Below are 21,258 nucleotides of genomic sequence, written 5' to 3' on the forward strand. Positions count from 1 at the left end.
GGATGCTTCACCCAAGTCCTTCATGAAGAACTGCGATGACGACTAAACTTTTATTCTCTGTAGTGCGGGGATGTCATTTTTGATTAAGAGAATGTCATCCACGTACAAGACAAGGAATACCACAACTGGATCATTTACCTATTTATAGATGCAAGGCTTTTCTTCGTTCTTAACGAAGCCATACGTTTTGATCATCTTATCAAAATGCATGTTCCAGCTCTGAGAAGCTTGCTTCAATCCATAAATGGATATCTGAAGCTTGCATACCTTGGACTTCTCTATAGATGTAAACCCCTCAGGTTGTATCATATACACCTCTTCGGTCAGCTCTCCATTCAGAAAAGCTGTCTTTACATCCATCTGCCAGATCTCATAATCCAGATGGACAGCTATTGCAAGCATTATCCAAATAGATTTGAGCATTGCCACAGGGGAGAACATCTCATTATAGTCAATACCATAATATTGACGATACCCTTTGATAACCAGACGGACTTTATAGGTCTCTATTTTTTCGTTTGCACCCCTCTTCCTTTTGAAGACCCATTTACATCCAATAGGTTTAACCCCTTCAGGTGGGTCAACCAATGTCCATACATCATTGACCTTCATGGACTTCATTTCGGATTTCATGGCTTCAAGCCATTTCTCAAAATCAGGTCTCTGCATTGCATCTATATAGGTGATCAGATCCTCATCGTTCTCATCGAGTTCGATGGGATCACCATCCCGGACAAAAAAACCATAGTATCTGTCTGGCTGATGCGGTACTCTATCAGATCACCTTAATGGTGTAGGTACATTGGGCTCCGAATCTGATCTAATCAAATCTGACTCAGGTTCAGCTATTGGTGTCGGTCCTTCTACCTATTGAACTTCATCAAGTTCAACCTTAGAGGCAATGGTTCCTTCACCAAAGAACTCCTTTTCTAAAAAGATTGTCTTAAGACTGATGAATACCTTTTGTTCATCAGTATGGTAGAAAAATATCCTTTAGTCTCTTTGGGGTACCCTATGAATGTGTATTTGTCAGATCTAGGTCCAAGTTTATTTGTAACTAACCATTTGACATAGGCCGGGCACCCCCAGACCCTAAGGTGTGAAAGTACTGGCTTACGTTCTGTCCATATCTCATATGGAGTCTTAATTACAGACTTACATGGAACCCTATTTAACATATCATAGGCTGATTCGAGTGCATATCCTCAGAAAGATATTGGCAAGCTGGCAAAACTCATCATAGATTGACCATATCTAACAGAGTCTGATTTCTCCTTTCAGACACACCATTATGCTGCGGTGTTCCTGGAGGAGTCCATTGGGAGAGAATCTCATTTTTTTCTAGATATGTGAGAAACTCACCAGAAAGGTATTCCCCTCCTCAATCAGACTGAAGAGTTTTAATACTCTTCCCAGTTTATTTTTTTACTTCACTTTGGAATCATTTGAATATTTCAAATGAATCCGACTTATGTTTCATCAGATAGACATATTCATATCTGAATAGATCATCCGTGAAAGTGATGAAGTAGAAATATCCACCTCTAGCACTTGTGCTCATGGCCCACATACATCAGTATATACTAGGCCCAAGAGCTCAGTAACTCTCTCACCTTTTTCAGTAAAAGATGACTTGGTCATTTTACCAAAAAGACAAGACTCACAGGTTGGAAGTGATTCACAATCACTGACTTTGAAGATTCCCTCTTGAGTCAACCTGTTTATCCTGTTCTTGTTTATATGACTTAGCCTATAGTGCCATAAGTAGATATCTGATACACTATCTAATCTAGGGTACTTGCCTGTAGAATAGACTACGTTAACAGGTTGTGTAACATATACACACCATTGTTCAATTGTCAACAAAAAATAGTAACACCATTCATAATGATATTACAAACTTGTTTCTTTATTGAAATTTTATAATCATTTTTGGCCAGATGGCCTTCAGAAATAATATTTAAAAAAAAATTGGGACAGAAATGATAATTATTAAGAACAACGGTATGGGATTCAAATACAAGTTTCAAGATTCCTAATGCTAGAACTGAAACTGATCTTCTATCTCCAACGTTCAGGAACCTCTCATCTTACTCGAATCTCCTACTGACCTGCAACCCCTGCAACGAATTGCAAATATGGTAAGGGCTACCGGTATCCAACACCCAGTCAGTTATATCACAAATAGAGAAATTGCAAGGAGTTATCATATAAATACCTTGCCCAGCAACAGCTTACTTCTTTCTCTACCTGTTCAGGTCCAGGAAAGCAATGTACTGAGGATAGTTCCTCTTCCAGTGCCCCTGCTTCTTGCAAAAGAAGCATTCAGTTTGACTCTTATCAGACTTGATTTTTTTGGTCTGGCCCTGCATTGATGTCCCAACCTGAACTTGTACCTTCTTCACTTTCTTCTTCTTGTTCTTCTTTCCTTTCTCAAAGGATCAAGAACCAGAAGACGAATCTCCCACTAAGTTCACCGACTCCTTATGAAGTTGGTGATCCTTCTCAAAGTTCTGAAGCAACCCCAGTAACCCGTGGTAGTTTACTTCAGGCTTTGTTATTCTATAATGAGTGAGGAATGGGAGATAAGACTTGGGCAGCGAGTTCAGTATTGCATTTTCTCAAGCTGCTCATGCAAGGAAAAGCCGAGCTTGCTCAAACGTTCCATCAGCTCGATCATGTACAATACATGATCAGTGACAGAGGCACCATCCCGTATTTTGGCATTGAAGATGGCACAACTAGTCTTGTACCTCTCCACATCATCAGGTGTGCCAAAGGCATCCTCCAACACTTGGAGCATGTCCTTTGACTGAGCCATCTCAAATCTATGATTGAACTCGTTGCTCATGGCAGCCAGCATGATGCAGTGCGCCATGGTTCGGTCACTGAGCCACTTCTGGTAAGTGTCTCTGACTGTTCCATGTGCATTGGTAGCTGGCTCCTCAGGTGCAGGATCCGTTATTACATATAGGATTCGTTCATGCTCCAGGACTATCTTTAATTTTCGGTACCAACTACCAAAGTTGGGTCCCATAAAATTTTTATTGTCCAACAATGATCGGAGTGATAGGAAATTGGCCATATCTGCATAAAAAAAATCATAACCTAATTAGTAATTGATTCATTAAACCTAAAGATTTAGACTTTAATTAAAAGATTTCTCCCACTATTTTATTCAAATTGGTAGCCTCTACCTTCAATTCAAAAATTACCCTTATTCCTTAGTGGGTACTGAATCCACTTAGACTGCACACAAGCCCAACTTTGGTTGGCCAACTCATGTACATCTAAGGGTAGATTCATAACTAATTATTTTTCTAAATAATTTCTAGTAATTTTAATTTTATCCTAGTCTTTAATCAGTAGGCTTTGGACTCCACTGAAAAGGTCTGGTTAGGTCCAATTATTAATATGACCATACTTGGCCCATCTAGCCAATGAATGATTAGGCTCAACTTTGGTTGGCTAACCTAACCACCATTTAGAAAGATGCAGTCAAAAAATCATATTATGAATGACAATTCTATCAGCTGATAAGCACCAGGCCTTTGGGCCTCCAATGATTATCCAACTGATAGACCCATTATCATCCACTTAATGGGAGGCTATGATCTAGTTATCATCATAACTATTTCATTTTAAAGACCTAATAATTTTAAAAGATTTAATTGATTTAGAGGAAGAGGTCAGATGAACTAGCTTATCATGATCCTCCCACTGACTTCACCAAGTCAGCCTAAGGGAGACCATTAAAAGGGTTGGTCTAGGAGTACCTAAATCAATCACACTGATTTACCTAGCTAACATGGGTCAGCTCGAATAGTCAAGTGATTCGATCAAAATATAATTTCACCAAGAGGCCAAGTAAGTTCAATCGATGGGAGGGTCTGCCAAAGCTTGCCTTAGACACCATCAGAAATGGCCAGATAAGCGGGCTGTCAATTAAAAACCACCGATCTGGTTTATCTTAGACACCAACTAGTTTAATTAGTTTTGATTAGATCAACTTAACATTTCGTGCTAGATCGCTTAGCTAAGAATCAAGTCCATTTGGTTCTCGTTAAAGACATAGATTTGATCAACTACAACTATTGTAATTGATCTAGAGAATCCTTGATCTAATCTAAAATAATAATTGATTAGATTTAGTCAATTCTCTAATTAAGTCTATCTTTAATCTAATGTAAGGTCTAACCCAATTAATGGACCTAATTTCTACTAACCCATTAACCCAATTTGTTATGGTTTGTGTCTTAGGTTCTTCAATTCATAATCCTAGAACCTAATCAAACAACTTCTTAATTCTCAATTAAGTTTTGGGTTGAGGGTTAGGATTCGACTTTTCAAAAATAATTTTATACTTGTAAAATATTTTTACAACATGATTCTACCAATCAAGTTGTATGTTTGATTCATAATCTAAATGCAAGTGAAATAAGCATGAAACTACTTTAGATCTAATCGAAACAAGTTCATGTAATTAGAACAATTTCAACTTTAAACTACACAAATTTTTCAGACAAATATATGATGGTTCTTTGCACGAGAATTATTAATAAAAAAAATTTATTTTAGATTTAAATAACTTTTAAATTTAATAAATTATAAATTTAATCTAGATAATATCTAATAAATTTATGATTAAAGATAGATCTACATGAACTAGGATAACTTTTGCACTATAAGGGGTAAACCTTACAGCAGGACAACCTACAGTTCATGATTGATCTAAAAATTTTAATTTTATATTTAATAATCAGATTATAAATTAGATCTAATCTAAAAAATAATCTAAGTATGTATAAATAATCATGTAATAAATAACCTAAGCTCTGATACCAATTGAAGGGAACCAGATCTAGGATTTCAGGATTAGATCTTGAAACTTTTTCAAGATCAGGCAGTGGAAGACTAAAATAAATCAAAATTTATCTTATAAAACTAGAGAATTCTTAGATCTAAGATCCTATTATATGATTATTACATGATATTAAATCAAAAATTAAAATATAAAGGGCAAGAACTACATGTTGATCATATCAACATGTTTCTATATTACATCTATTATACATAAAATATAATAGATCAGATCTATTACCTTGCAAGTTAGACATTCTAACTCTACTGATCCGGGTTTGAGGATGATGTTGCAAGCCACACATGTGTTTGGCCTCTAGGAGTCATCCACATGAGCCCACGAATCATGATCAGAAGTCCTGGTCCAAGAAATTAGCACGGTATGCTTGTACTGCGCTGATCCTTCTTCGATGGTCGATCAGATGCCTCCTTCTTCTTGATTTGGACCCTTCCAAAGATAAAAAATAAGAGGAGTTTTAGATGTGAGACACTCTTAGAAAACTCATAGATGGAGGAAGAAAAGAAGTGAACACAGCAACCCTAGAAGAAGATCCTCTTCTTCTTCTCTTTGCTCTCACCTAGATACCTAGTTTTGTGTTTATTATATCTCTACACCCTAATACTATTTCTCCCTAATTTTTATACACCCCAAAGGTCTATCAATGCTATATAATTCACAAAAATTTTAAGAAGAAATTCATCCTAAATAAAGGGATATGAAGAATCCTTGTCTAGGTCAAATATCTAGTCAAGGAAAATCCAAACAGGGTATGACAAGGGATGCCCAACTCTTGGGTGCCCCCTCCTTTTTCTACCATGGACCATCAGCAAAGGGTGCACAATATGTGTCATAAAAGCCACAAAAATCTCAAAAAAAATTTGGATAAAATCAGTGCCATAAAGAAAGAGTTTTGGTTTCCTAAAATTCTATCTCATAGAATTCGAAATCCAAACTAATTCCTACTTTGACTTGGTCCACAACCACATTCCATGTAAGAGAGAAAGAGTGAAAAGTTTTGGATATGTGTGAAGGCCTAAAAGAGAAGGTTTTTTCATACAAAATAAGAGAGAGTGGGCATGGTGGGCTAAGGTGGCGCAAGGTGGAATCCTAGTCTTACTAGGGTTCAATCTATGACTTGTTCAAATTTGGTTTCTCAAACCAAATCAAACCAAAACCAAATCAATCCAATTAAAATAGATCTTAACTCAATTAAAAACTTAATTTAATCAGATTAAATTAGATTTAAATATTATTTTATTTTTTAATCGAATTAAAAATTAGGTTGACCCAAGTCCTAATTAGACTAGGACTAGTTTTTTCTTGCACTTGACTTATCCAATAAATCAATTAGACTTGATCCAATCAAGCTCAAACCAAATATAATTAAATCATATTCAATTATACTTAATCTCAACCCATTGGCTTAATCAAATTAAGCTAATTAGCAATCGAATTGCTAAACGATCCTCCTGCAACACTTGCACTAGGTTAAATGTCAATCGTATTGATCATTTATCCTTACAATGATCCTTAATCATTGATCAACCATTCGATCGGATTGTGAACTTTAATGTGTGTGACCTCATAGATCCAAACTTAAGTCAGTAGCATAGAAATAAATTTTTGTACCAATCAAAGTGACCATCTAGCAATGGTACCCGACAGCTGGATAGGTCGAAAATATAGAACAACATCCTAAGAACCCATGCGGATATAGTTTTCATATAATTCATCCCTATGACCAAAATACTCATAGGACACCTCAGAGTTCAACTGTCAACTCTGATCAGGTTGTCCACATTGTATTTCAAAATATTAAATCCATCTGATGGATTATCCTGGCCAAAGTTTTGCTAAATTGAAATACAGCGACTCATTCTTCTCCAACTCTTGATGTGGTCAATCTCATATTGATCACACTCCGACTTTGCAAGTACTTGACTGTGTCCAGAAGCCTTCCATCACTGAATTAAAAATTTAGTTAGTCCAGTACCAAAGTACATTAAGTTACTTGCAAGTCATTGAGACGATCTCAGGTCTAAGGGACACTTATACTTATATCTCATCAGAGATATTCTCGACAGTAGAATACTTTAGAGTTGATCATGTTTCATGATGATGTATCCTTATATCTCACCTGTATGCCATACCAGTGTCTTCATACTCTTTAGTTAAGAGGACAACCAACCCATATGGCCTACAGCGATCTATGCTCGATAGAAGCTGTCGTCCTTATTAACAGTCCATCATTTGGTCATGAATAGTTTTAAGGACTAATCGATAAATCCTCTCTTTATCGAACCTAAATAGTTCTAAGGACTTCATCACAACAATGGAGTTCATTAGAAGATGAAAATTTATGATGAAAATACTAAAAATATATTTTATTTATTAATAAATTAATTACAATACAAGATTGCTCAACCATCAACAAGTTGACGATTGACTTTTGAGACATATTTTTTAACAAATAGTTTAATCCAAAATCATCCTTGAGCATCGAATGTCAAAAGGATGAATTATATGATAACTATATCCATATGGTTGAGTGTTGCTGGACATACATTCTACCTATCCAGATGTCGAAAACTATTGTTAGATGATAACATCGATTAGTACAAAAATTATTTTTATGCTACCGACTTAGGTTCGAATCTATGGGGTCACACGCATAGAAGTACCATCTGATCAAATGGCTGATCAATGATTATGAATTATTGAAGGGTTTAATTATCAATATGATTGATGATTAATCCTTTACAAAGATTGTAATAAATTATTTACTAATAATTGGTAAGTTAGAGAAATAATTAATTAACAATTTGATTGTTAATTGGTTTAATTAGATTGAGCAATGGGGATTGGATCAAATCTAATTGAATTGGATTCAATTAGGTTTGTTTTGAATTGATTGGATGCTACCCTATTGAATGACAGGGCTTGTTCCAATTGATCTCAAAGATGCAAATCAAATTCTAAGTTGAATGAGATTCAATTTAGTTTTATATATGTGTTGATTGGTCAAATCCTATTGGATAATCAAATAGAGATAAGATTCAAATACAGAAATCAAATAGAGAAAATTAAATATAAAACATACTTGAATATGGATCAATCTTCAATGCGAACAGATGATCATGGATATCTTCCGGAGGTCCCTTGTAGCTACACAAGTGTCTGGCCTCTATGGGTATCTACATGAGACTCTGATCTGATCAGAAGTCTTTTGATCTCACTAGGGTGCTAGGTCTTTTGCAGGAATCGCATCTTGATGGTTGAAAATCTTCTTTTCTCCTAAGACACTCTTAGAGAATAAGAAGATGTAGGAGGATCTTGATCTCTATGCTAGAGATCATGAGAAGAATCTTTCTTCTCTTTTCTAACAACTATCTTTTGGTTGTTTGTAATAAAGAAGGGATAAGGCCCTACTAACCTCACACCAAGGGGCATCATCCCGTCCTCTTCACTCTTGATTTTTTTTTCCATCCACAAGCCCCCTTTTTTGCTTCCTAACCTGATCATAATCCCTCTCTCACCATCCCATATGGTGGGGTACTTATAGGCTAAGATGGAGTTTGAAATTGGATAGGAGATAGAGTCCAAACAAGTTAGGACTCTATCTTTATAATGCAGCCCCATACCCATATCTCATGCCCTGTTTCACATGGTAGAAAAGGAGGAAATCCCTTCTTTCTTACATGCACAAAAGGGGATATATGGCGTCAAAACTTGGTAGGTGTGTGGCATCCAAATATGGTTTAATGTGGGACTCCTTGTTGCACATGGATAAAGGTGTTTAAATCTCATGGGACTCTTAGACTAGGTGGCTGTTTTAAATCAAATAAAATATCAATTAATTCTAATCATATTAAGATCAAATTAGATCCAAATAGATGAGAATCCAAATCTAATTTGGAGCTCAATTTATTTAGATTAGATGTCTCCTAATTGGAAGAGGAATCCTAATCTTATTGGACTCTTTCTTGGTGCTTGAGTCAAACTCAATTTTTAATCCTAATTCAATTAGAATTTGGTGCACCTATAGAAATGAAGATTTCTAATCCAATTAGGAATACATATATCCTAGTCTAATTAAGAATTAGATCAAACTCAAATTCTAATTCAACTGGGACTAATCATCCGATCCTTTTGGGGTTATCCTATAACCCAATTGAGATTGATCAAATCAAACCCATAATTAATCAAATTAAATCCAATCAAATTAAACTTAATGCAAGTCCTATTGCTCAATCAAATTAAGTCAATTAGTAATTTTATTGCTAATTAATCCTCCTATAACTCACTAACTCTTTAGTAAGTTACATAATGCAATATTTGCATTAGATCAATTATCAATCAAATTGATAATTAAATCCTGTTATGATTCATAATCATAATTCAATTATCTAATCAGTCAAAAATCTCTTTTGTGTGTGACCTCATAAGTTTTATTCTGTCAGATAGTGAGATATATTGTGATCCCTATCATAATATTATTGAAACACTTTTCAATAGGTTGGAACAATTTCAACTTTGCCCATCAAGGATTATTAATCATCATGATGATCCTTATGAGTCTCACAATCTACCAGTGACACCTAGCACTATGTAGTGGCAATCCAGTAGAATAAAAGATGAACCTCAAGGTATAGTTAGCATATGATACAGTCTCTCTATCGTGAGTCCTGACTAGATGGCAGGTCATGGATAAATCGTCAAACTTTAACATCGGTCATATGATAGATTCAATCAACTTAAGTCCATATGTGACTCTATAGAAACTCTTTTTTATTAATCATACTGCTATGGTCAAGGACTCAATTTCTTAAATCTCATAGGACTATTCTCTTCTGTTAGGATCGACAGATCTCATCTTGATGCATACTCTACTCCTATAGTGGATCAACTATCATCAACATCCACTACAAGGGCTCTTTGAGACCCATATTGATGTGTCAGTTAAACTCCAGCAGTCTCACTACGAGCAATAGTGTCATCTCAGATCAAAAGATCAATCATACAACTACAGCATCGAGAAAGTCACTAACAAGTGAGCAGACATCCATGTGACTTCTCATGTTGGTCATGCTCAGTGCTAGTTGTTCTCTAACAACAACCTGCACTCTTGCTCCAGTATCTCTATACTGCAGACTCAAGACTCATCTGTCTGAAGGAAGTGATCTGTATACTGATCTATGTGGATCAATCACTATCCCCATGATGATCCTATGATCAGGAGCAATTTAAGAATTAATCATCAATGACACATGTCTCAAATTCTCAACTCTTTGAGAATATTTATCATCCTTTTGTTAATCTCTTGAATGATTCATGGACACATAAACATGAATAGTAATATAACTACCCAATAAGTATAAAATCATATCCTAGAGATATGAAATGTGTCAGCCAAGATTGGCTTCTAGGGCATATATCCAATAATAAAGACTGTCCATTAAGTATAAAATATATCTTAGAGAAAGGTATATGTCAGCCATGATTGACTTCTACGGCACACATCTAACAAACTCTCACTTGCACTAAAGCCAATCTACCATATCCTGAGCTCTATCTTCTGAAAACAGGCTTCAGTGTTTAGCTAGCGAAGTGACTCAGGCCTACCATATTTTATGTAGAGTCTACTCTTTGTACCTCTATATATTTCTACTTGAAGCAATCACGTATATCCTTGTTCTATGTGCAAGGACTTTTGATAAAACTTTGTATCCTTAGCAAGGGCTATGGACCATTATCTTTGCAGTACAATGTCAAAGCATCTAATGGTGTGACATCCAATTTTGCAACTATCATAAGAACCAGATCACATTCTGCACATCTATAGTATATTCAACTTTCATTGGTTGATTGTCTGGAACCCTTCCAACATATCGAACCAACATAACTCAAGAATACATGTTGATGTAGATATTCTCCCATCAGCATTAATGTATCCTCCCACTCTTAGCTCTAATCCTTTTTCAAAGATGAAGAATAATCTCTTAGTGCTTCTCAAGTACTCAGGGATATTTTTATAGCAATCCAATACTCCTAGCCTGAATTTGACTAATATCTACTCGTGACTTTCACAACAAGATATACTAAGTCGAGTACATAGCTTGGCATACACCCATACCTAAGAGGATAACGGATCCCTCTTGAAGGTTTCAATACAGAACCCTTTCAGTACCTCTTCTATGTACTTGTCTGTGAAAATCAAACATTCTTTTAGGATCTATCTCTGTGGACCTTTATTTTCAAAATATTTGACCTAGGTCTTTGATAAGAAAATTCTATATGTAACCACATCATAACCGATGTTAGTATGAGACCCTCCTATTGATCTTCATGTAACTATATGATTCCTCATATCACGTCATTGTAGGACTTTTGGGATCATCTCTATGTTCCTAATCTCTCTTGAGAAATACTTTCTCTAAATCTTTTATAAAAATACCAAGTACCTTTCTAAAGGATGAGAGATCCTACTAGATCTACGAGGTGGAGTAGGTACTACATATACTGGCTCTTTAAATAGGTTGTATAGGTCCTATGACTCGTTGTTCTTTAGAGATTTGTCTTTGAGTTCATCCTCCCACTATTTCTAAGAAAATAGTATAATTGCTCATAATCACATTATGAACCATTGGAAAGAAAAATAACATCTCAAATCCTTTTGGGATACCCCATAAATAAGCTCTCACAGACCTATCCTCTAACTTGTCCACCATATCATATCTTATATGGTGTGGTGAAACTAATTTTAGAGGAAACCTAATTTAAATTTTAAAAATTAAATCTTACTTCTAAAGAAATAATAGTTAAATTAGTGATATTCATGATGGATCAGACCATATCTCATATAGCACCATTGCTCCTCACATATACACTGTTGCGCTGAGGTGTATAAGGAGAATTCCATCATGAAACTATACCGTTCTCTTTAGATAATCGATAAATTTCTTATTTGATATTTCATCCTCGATCTAATTGAAGTATCTTTAGAAATTTTTGATTTATTCTTTCTACTTCACATCTGAATTCGTTGAACCTTTCAAAGTCTTTCAAATTTGTATCTCACATATATACGTATACCAGGATAGTTCATCGATAAAGGTAATGAAGTAGTGATAACCTCCTAGTTTGGCTCATCAAATGGGCCATGCATATCATATGTGTACTAGAGTAAGTATCTCAGTGGTCCTTTTTCTTTAACCCATAAAGGATAGCTTAGTCATTAATTCTCAAAGAGATGATTCATAGACTAGATATGACTTAATAGTCAATGAGTCCAAAAAGCATATTTTTTTTTATCGGTAAATTATTTCTTCTCATACATGATCTAGCCAAAGGAACCATCTATATACTTCAGGTTATTTGGCTCTGGATCTCTTAAACCTAATGGCATTCACTATTTGCTCAAATAATTTCACAAATGCATCACTATGAAAATGATAAAAAATTAAATTCAAATGATAATCATCGAGATTAGGTGCTCACAGCCTCAATGCAATGTTTGCACCATTGCCGACTCAAAAGAGTCACTTCACCTTCTCTCAGTCCTCTTCCTTCTTTAGACTTTATATTAAAGTGCATAATATGCACTAGAGTCTAATAAAAAAAAGAAAACCATAAGATCAATTTTGAGTAATTTCATATACCTTCCAAAGGTATGTTAATGTTTCTTTAGGTTCTCCAGGTATGTACCTCTGAACTCTTCAAGGTCCTTTAGTTACCAGCATATTGACCAATTCAGTTAAGGTGCTATTACATTTATTCATATAATAGTTTCATAAACTATTCGTATGAGTCAGAGATTATAAGATCAAATTCATTAGCAATTTTTTATGCATGGTCATGTCGAGCTTTTCAAGCTCTTTAATTTTTTTGATCATCGATCATGGACAAACTGCCCATCATGCATCTCATGCATTGTGTGACTCTAATTATCTCATAACTATTGCAGATGAATCAGCACATCATTGACATTCTACATGTCCTTATGCATATATTGGATATCATCAACTATGAAGTTCAATTTATAGCACGTAACCTAATTGTCAATGTCCAACTATTTGTCAAGTATAGCTCATTGACCATGAATTGGACAAGTTGATGATATTGGGTTAATCTGGTCAAGAACATGGATTAATTTTTAAAATCTAAGAACTATTCTTAGATGTTTGAGCCAGAATATGTAATTTAATTTTGGTTAAGTAGTTAATATCTAGGATTTAAGCTAGAGGGTTGGAAGCTAAAAAAATTGATCATAGAGAGTAAAGATTTAATTAGATGATTGTACTTGTAATAGTTTATTCTAAAAATTTTAAAAATAAACAAAATGCTCTCACTAATTTTTTAAGTCTCTCACACTCCTCAGGTGGAGAAACAAAAATCCTAACATGATAAGTGGTTCTAGTGGGTACTGCAGTCCCATCGATGTACGGTACCTCACCTAACAGTTATTGATGACACGTATACCAATGTGTGGATAACTCTTTATCCAGATGCTTCTCCAAGCATGTTGCAGCGACTTGGTCTCTAAGTCTTGTAGCCTCACTTAACAGTTATTGGCATACTTTTTAGTTAAGTCTGATCCACCATTCATCAGCAAGTGCAAAGCCATCATTGGGTCCCTCATCTAATAGTTATTGGGTCCAACCCCATCTTTATCCTGGGGCATCTAATGCCAATAGAGTGGTTGTGCCTTCTCGATGCAACCGAACCATTTAACCAGCCAAGAATGATCAACGAAAAAGGCACCCGCATCTCTACAACAGTGGAAGACCAATAGACTTAATATTTAGTGAGGAGATTTGGGTTCAGATCTCTTCTAATTAGTCACAAACATCTAATGTAATGACTAATATGGTTTGGGTCAGCATATTTCATGTCTGACCAACCTAGTCAGCATGGGTGAACTCGGGTCAATAAATAACCTAACAAAAAACATAATCTCCCAAGATGGCCAGATAAGTGAAGATGAGTGGGGGTCCCCCCATCGCTTTCCTTAGACACCAATGAATTAGCCAAGATAAACAATGGAACCAATTAAAGAACCACCATCTAAGACTTGTCTTAGACACCAAATTAGTTGATTAGAATTAATTAGGTTAACCTATAAACTTGGGCTCGAACCGCTGAGCCAAATTCGGTCTTGACTTAATCAATTCATATCACATGTGAATCAATTTGACCAACTACAACTAAATTCAATTTTGAGCCCATTTGACCTAATCCCAAACAACTCTTGATTAAATTTGATCAACTGTTCAAAATCAAAAAGGGTTCTAACCTGATCTAATCAATGACCCTAGTTGTAGTTTAGTCTCTAAACCTAATCTATTCAACCCATACCCAAAGCCCATATTTTATGCATGAAAATTTAGATCTTAAATTCATAATTTTAGTCTGATAATTTTAAATCTTAATTCTCAATTAAGTATATTATGTAAATGAATTTAAGTTTAGATCTAGAAATAATTTTTAATCTAAACCATTTATATTGTATCCCATACAATATCACTGTTTGCAAAATTGAGTCGAGTCGTCCTGGTACACAAATCATCTTGTCATAGTGAGTTGGCACAGCACTGGGATAAAAATTATGAATTAATAAAAATTATTTTGATATTTTTCATCATAAAATATTTCATCATCTAATGAACTCCTATGTTGTGGTGAAGTCCTTAGGACTATTTAGACTCGACAAAGGAGGATTTGTCATTTAGTCCTTAAATCTGTTTGCGACCAAATGATACATTATTATCAAGGATGACAACGTTTATCAAGCATAGATCGTTGTGTGCTATATAGATTGGTTGTCCTCTTAACCAATAAGTGTGGAGACACTGGTATGGCATACAGGTGAGATGTAAGGGTACATCTGCACTGAACGTGACCGACTCCGGAGCTATTTCTACTGTCAAGATTTGCTCTGATGGAATATGGGTATAAATGTCCCTCCGACCTGAGACCGCCACGGTGATTTGCAAGCAACTCACTGCACTTAGGCACTGGACTACCTGAATTTTTAATTCAGTGACAGAAGGCTGCTGGGTGTAGTCAAGTACTTGACTTGTCGGTGAGTGTGTCAAGATGGGATTGACCACTCCAGTTTAGGAGCTGTGTACAGTCATGTTTCAATTTAGCAAAACCTTGGCCAGGATAGTCCTTGTGAGGAGTCACAGGACTGTTTGAGTTGAGCACGATTCGGATGATCTGATCAGGGTTGACAGTTTAACCCTGAGTCATCCTAAACACAGGGGTCAAAAGGATGAATTATACAGTAACCATATTCATGTAGGTTCTGCGTGTTGTGATTGCGACTATTCAACCTATCCGGATGTCGGGTACCATTGCTAGATAGTCACTTCGATTAGTACAGGAATTGGTTCCTGTGCTACCGGCTTAGGTTCGAACCTGCGGGGTCACACACATTAGAGGTTCCTATCTGATCTGATGGCTGGTGTAGAGTCCTACATGTTTGGGACTCAGTGATCGAGAATCAGGATTCTCTGATCATAAATTTCACACATTATGGGTACCGGGGTCAAGAGTCCCACTGGTGGGACTTTTCGATCAGGATTACATATCGATGAATTCTGATGCCCGATTGCCCATCGAATTTAGACTCAGTATTTATGAGAGGTTTAATTAATGATTTGATCACTAATTAACTCAATTTGATTGAGTAATTATTTTTGGATCAAGTCTAATTGAATTGGATTCAGTTGGGTTTGACCCGATTAGGTTAAGAGTTGACCTAATCGTCAAGATGGTTTGGTCCCTGATTTGATCAGGGGTTGGACTTAGTCAATTCCTGATTTGATTAGGATTTTATTGAATCTAATTAAGCCTAATTAAGTTGGATTTAAATTAGTCTAATTGGACCTAACTTATTTGGTTCAATTAGGTTGGTTTATATAATGAAACCACCTTGACCCAATCTCCATGCGCCACCTCACTTCCATTGCACCCATTTGAATTCATGAGAAGGAACTTCTCATGAATTATTTCCTCACACCAAGCCCTCTCCATGCCCCACTTTAATGTACCAAATGAATGGATAAGGATGATTGGTTGGCCATTCAAATTCAAAATAAAGTTTAAATTTGAATGGGCAATCAATCTTTGCACCTTATCCCTTTTTTTTACACCCCATTTATTACATGAGAAAAGGTTTCTCATGAAATCACTCCATGCATAATTTAAGCCACATCTCACACCTTTAGTGGATAAGAGATAAGTTGGTGTCCATTTGAATTCAAAAATTTGATTTGAATTCAAATGTGCAATTACTCATCTTTATCTTTTCTTTTAGATAAGATGTTTGACGTTGTTATAAAAGGAGGAGAAGAGTGGGACGTGAAAAAAGAAGATTTTTGGAGAAAAATTCTGAGGTGTGAAAAGTCTTGTGCGTGAGAAGGAAGTCCATATCCTTCCAAGAGAAAAAGAAAGAAAAGAAAGAAAAGTGGGTGCAAGGTTTTCGGTGAGTTTCCTAGAGTTTTAGCCTGGGGTTCGGAAAGTGAGAAAGTGAGCTACGAGTGTCGTGAGCCTACAAAATTTTAGAGAGATCTTCAACATCCTCTCAAGCATGTCTGTTGATGATCTGGAGTATCCAAAGAATCGACAAATATCGATCGAAGGAGTTCGATCAGCATCGGCTGTCAAAAAGGCTCTACAACGAGCTAGCACTCGTGTGGAGTCGATCAGATCGGAAGCTTCGTATGGATGATCTGCAGAGGCCAAACATGCTGTGTGGCTGTGTCGTGATGATCAAACTCTCTTGACAGTGATCAAATTATGGCGATCTACTATCCGCACAAAGATATTGTGTTCTGAACACATTACAGTAAAGTGTTTACTGTTCGAATTTGAATTTTAAATTTAAATGCATGCATGCTATATATCATATTTAGATCCTAGTGTAGGATAAATTTATATTAATTAATTAGATTAATTAATATTTTTCCACTGTAAAATCATAATTTTAAAAAAAATTTAAAATTATCATTTTACCCCTACACTGAATTTCCAACAACCTCATGAGATGTGGAGTAGCTGAAGATAGGATTGTTATCTTGTCAAGATTTAGAGTTGGATTACGAGAAGATATCTAGTGTGAGCTCTTTTTATGAGAGATAACCATATTAGAATAAGCTTATCAATTTGCCTTAGACTTTGAGAGATTTTTTAGATATTCGACTCTCCATCGTTCTAAATCCAGTCGAGTAATTCCTTCTAGATCGAGACCTAATATTAATCAGGCTCCTAGTAACGGATCTCCACCTATAAATTCTATTGAGAGAAAAGAAGATAAAGAAAATGGAGCTATAGGAGAGTTATCAAAAGGAAGTAGTTCTCTTTTCTATTACTTCAAGTGCCATGGTTACGGTCACTTTGCTGCACAATACCCCAATCGATCATTATTAGTGAAAGAATTAGAGGAACAAACTCTAGAAAATATTGAGAAGAAAGTCTATGAAGCTGATCCAAACTTAGCCAAGTAGTTTGAGAGTACTGAGGATATCCTAGATTATGTTGAATCTGAGTCAGACCTTAGGCTTGGAGTCGATAGGAATATTCTAGCATAGCCTAAGAAAAGTGAAGATTGGCGTAGGACCTCTATTTTTCATACCTTCATAAAATTTAATGATAAAATTTGTAAGTGATCATTGATAGTGGTAGCTATATCAATGCTATCTCCATTGACACGGTTAAATGATTAGGATTAACTCTTGTAGATCATTCCATCCCATACCGTGTATCTTGCATAGATTCTGAAGGAGGAGAAACATTTTCTCCACGTAGGATCTTTCAGATTTCATCAAATCTAGGGCAGAATAATTTTAAAAAATTTATTTTATATTTTTTAGATCTAATTCTCTAGATCTAATTCTATTATCTGATATTTAAAATCTAAAATTAAATCTAAATCTATGATGAAAGAAGAAGTACCTTAAGGGTAATCTGATTACCCTGTAGATGATCTCTACACAGCCCGAGGTTCTGATGTAGCCATGCAAGCACCTAGCCTCTACTAGTATCCACTCAGATAGGATCTAGAACATCTCCTCCTCATGAATCTATGCTCCAAAAATCAGATCTTTATCTGATTTGAAAGTGCTTCAGAACTCCTTCTGAAGTTGGAGCAGTAGCCTGTCGAAGATGTCCTGCAGCCTTCTGTTCCAGGCATCACCACGCCTTGGATCTTTGCCAGATGGATGTCCAACTCTTTGGACATGAAGAGAGGAGTAAGGAGAGCAGGGAAGATATGGAGAATAGGGTAGGAGGTGGCAGCTATTAGGTTTTGTGCATAAAATAATATCTTCTTCAAAACCCTAGGCGCAGCAGGGTTTATATAGACCCTGTATGCTGCGCAGTGCCACATCATTCAGCCAATCAAAAAATTTCAATAAATTTTGAAAAAAATTTGATTGGTGGAGTGATATCATCTGATCACATCAGATAATAACCTCACCCTCTCTCCTATGTTTGCACCAACATTGGATAAGCTCAAACAAGGTGGCGCCAAAGAGTCCATGTTTATCAGGACTCTTTGGTTCTTATCCATTTGGGGTGCCCACTTTAATCCAATTGGGCTCACGCCATAATCTAATTATGGCACCCAATTCAATTGAGTTTTGGCATATGAACACTCTACAAAAATTCTCCAATGAGCCCTCTCCAGTTTAAGACCCATATGTTAACTTTTGACAGATGTCCTAAAATGAATTTGGCAGGTGCTAGAAATTAACAGGTGTTGTCTTAAATTCATCTCATAAATTAAAACAAGCCTTTTCTGAGCTGGACAAGCTTTATTTAGACTGAGAAAAACCTTCTTAAGATTCTCTGGATGAGTCAAACCATATTTGGCTCAATAGAGACAGAAAAGATTACACGAGGAGAAAGTTAGGCTCAATCGTGTGCTAGCATGATTTTTTTGAACCTAATTGGATCTTATCCAAATCAATTGGGCTAGACCAATTGATGACATCCAGACCCTAAACCTTATTTGTGTAACCTAGTTAGGTTCAATTCTATATGGTAATGACACATGTCGTGATCTCATCATCGACATCATCGAAACTCCTTTCGATGGATCAGAACTCTTCTGATTCAGACAATTAGAATGATCGATCATCAATATCATTCTAATTGCTCTCAAAATCTATCAGTGACACCTAGCAGTATATGGTGGCAACCTATCAGAACTAAAGATGAACCTCTCGATGCAGCTACCTGTGTGATTGAGTTCCTCTATCATGAGTCTCGATTGAATTAGGGTTAAGATGAACTCGTCAAACCCAACATCAGTCATATGAGTTAATCGATCAATCCGAGTTTGATGTGAAACCTTAATGGAAAACTCTTTTCCATTATTTCACTCTTCCATGGCCATGAGCTTAAGGACTCGATCTTTTAATTATCATAGGACTACTCCTCTCATCTACCGAGGTTGATAGATCCCATCTTGGTGCGACCTAGTTCCTACAATGAATATGCTACAGCCAACATACACCTCAGGATTCTGAATAGCTAGGAGACCGAGTTATGGTATAGTCAAACTATAACACACTCAAGGTGAACTGTCGATGCACCTCAGGTCAAAGAACTAGACACACAACTGTAGCATCGAGCTAGTCGTCGATGAGAAGGTAGACTTCCTTATGACTGCTCGAAGTGGTCACGCTCAGTACTCTCATTCTCAATGAATATCTGTACTCTCACTCCGGTGTCTCCACACTGTAGACTTAAGACACATCTATCCTAAGGAAGCAATCGTACACCAACCTTCCAGATCGATCACCATCCTCGTGATGATCCTATGGTCAGGAGCTGTTTATGAGTTAGTTATGTAAATTCATGTCTTAAATTTTCAACTCTTGAAAATATGAATTAACATTCCTACTAACTCAAAGGATGTATCACAGACATAATGTATACAATGTGATAGAAGAATAATCTTTTTATTCATTTATAGTCAAAATTATAAATTTACCCTTAGATCTGTACAGAAATGTGTCAGCCGATTTGGCATCTAGGGCATGCATCTAACAAACTCCCACTTGACCTAATGCCAATTGGCTACATATCTAAGTCCCATCTTCTCAAGGTGGGCTTCGATCTTTTGCTGGTCCAATGGCTTAGTCAGCGGGTCTGCCACATTGTCTGTGAAGTTGACTCTCATAACCTCGACATAACTTTTTTTGAAGTAATCACAGATTAGATGGAATCACCGCTCGATGTGCTTGGACTTCTGGTGAGACCTTGGCTCCTTAGCTAGGGCTATGGTGCCATTATTATCGCAGTAAAGAGGTATGGCATCCGATGACTTTACTCTAAGCTCTGCGGCAAACTTCTTGTACCAGAATGCCTCTTTCACAGCTTCCGATGCAGCAATATACTTTGCCTCCATGGTGGAATTAGCAATCACCGTCTGCTTGGAACTCTTTCAGCTGACTGCACCACCATTGCAAATGAACAGACTCCCAGATGTCGACTTTCGATCATCTATATCAGACATAAAGTCTGAGTCTGTATATCTCTGAATCTGGAGTTCTCCATTCCCAAAGACTAGAAAGATATCCTTAGTCCTTCTCAAGTACTTAAGGATACATTTCACAGAAGTCCAGTGCTCTTCGCCTGGATTCGACTGATATCTGCTTGTGACACTCACAGCATGGGCTATATCAGGTCGTGTACATAGCATGGCATACATGAAGCTCCCTATTGCCAAAGTATAAGGGATCTTGCTCATGCGTTCAATCTCCTCAGGTGTGCTAGGGCACATCTTCTTGGAGAGATGAATGTCATGTCTAAAAGGTAATAAACTTCTTTTGGAGTTTTTCATGCTAAACCTTTTTAGCACCTCCTCTATGTACATCTTTTGTGAAAGTCCCAGCATCCTATTTGGTCTATCTCGATAGACCTTAATATCCAGTATAAAGGATGCCTCTTTTAGATCTTTCATAGAGAACTCCTTAGACAACCATACTTTGATTGAGGTCAACATGGGAATGTCATTCCCAATTAGGAAGATGTCATCTACGTACAGTACGAGGAAGACAATTGCACTCCCACTGATCTTTTTGAACATACATGGTTCCTCCTCATTCTTGATGAAACCAAACATTTTGATCACATCATTGAAACAAGTATTCCAACTCTGAGATGCTTGCTTAAGTCCATAAATGGACCTTTGCAGCTTGCAAATCCTGTGATCATCATCACTGGATGTGAAACCAAGCGGCTGTTTCATATAGATATCTTCCTCAAGATGTCCATTTAAGAATGCCATTTTCACGTCCATCTGCCATATTTCATAATTGAAATAGGCTGCAACAGCAAGCAATGTGCGGATGGATTTTAGCATGGCTACGGGCGAGGAAGGTATC

This window comes from Elaeis guineensis, chromosome 6 (assembly GCF_000442705.2).
Source record: "Elaeis guineensis isolate ETL-2024a chromosome 6, EG11, whole genome shotgun sequence".
Lineage (NCBI taxonomy): Eukaryota > Viridiplantae > Streptophyta > Magnoliopsida > Arecales > Arecaceae > Elaeis > Elaeis guineensis.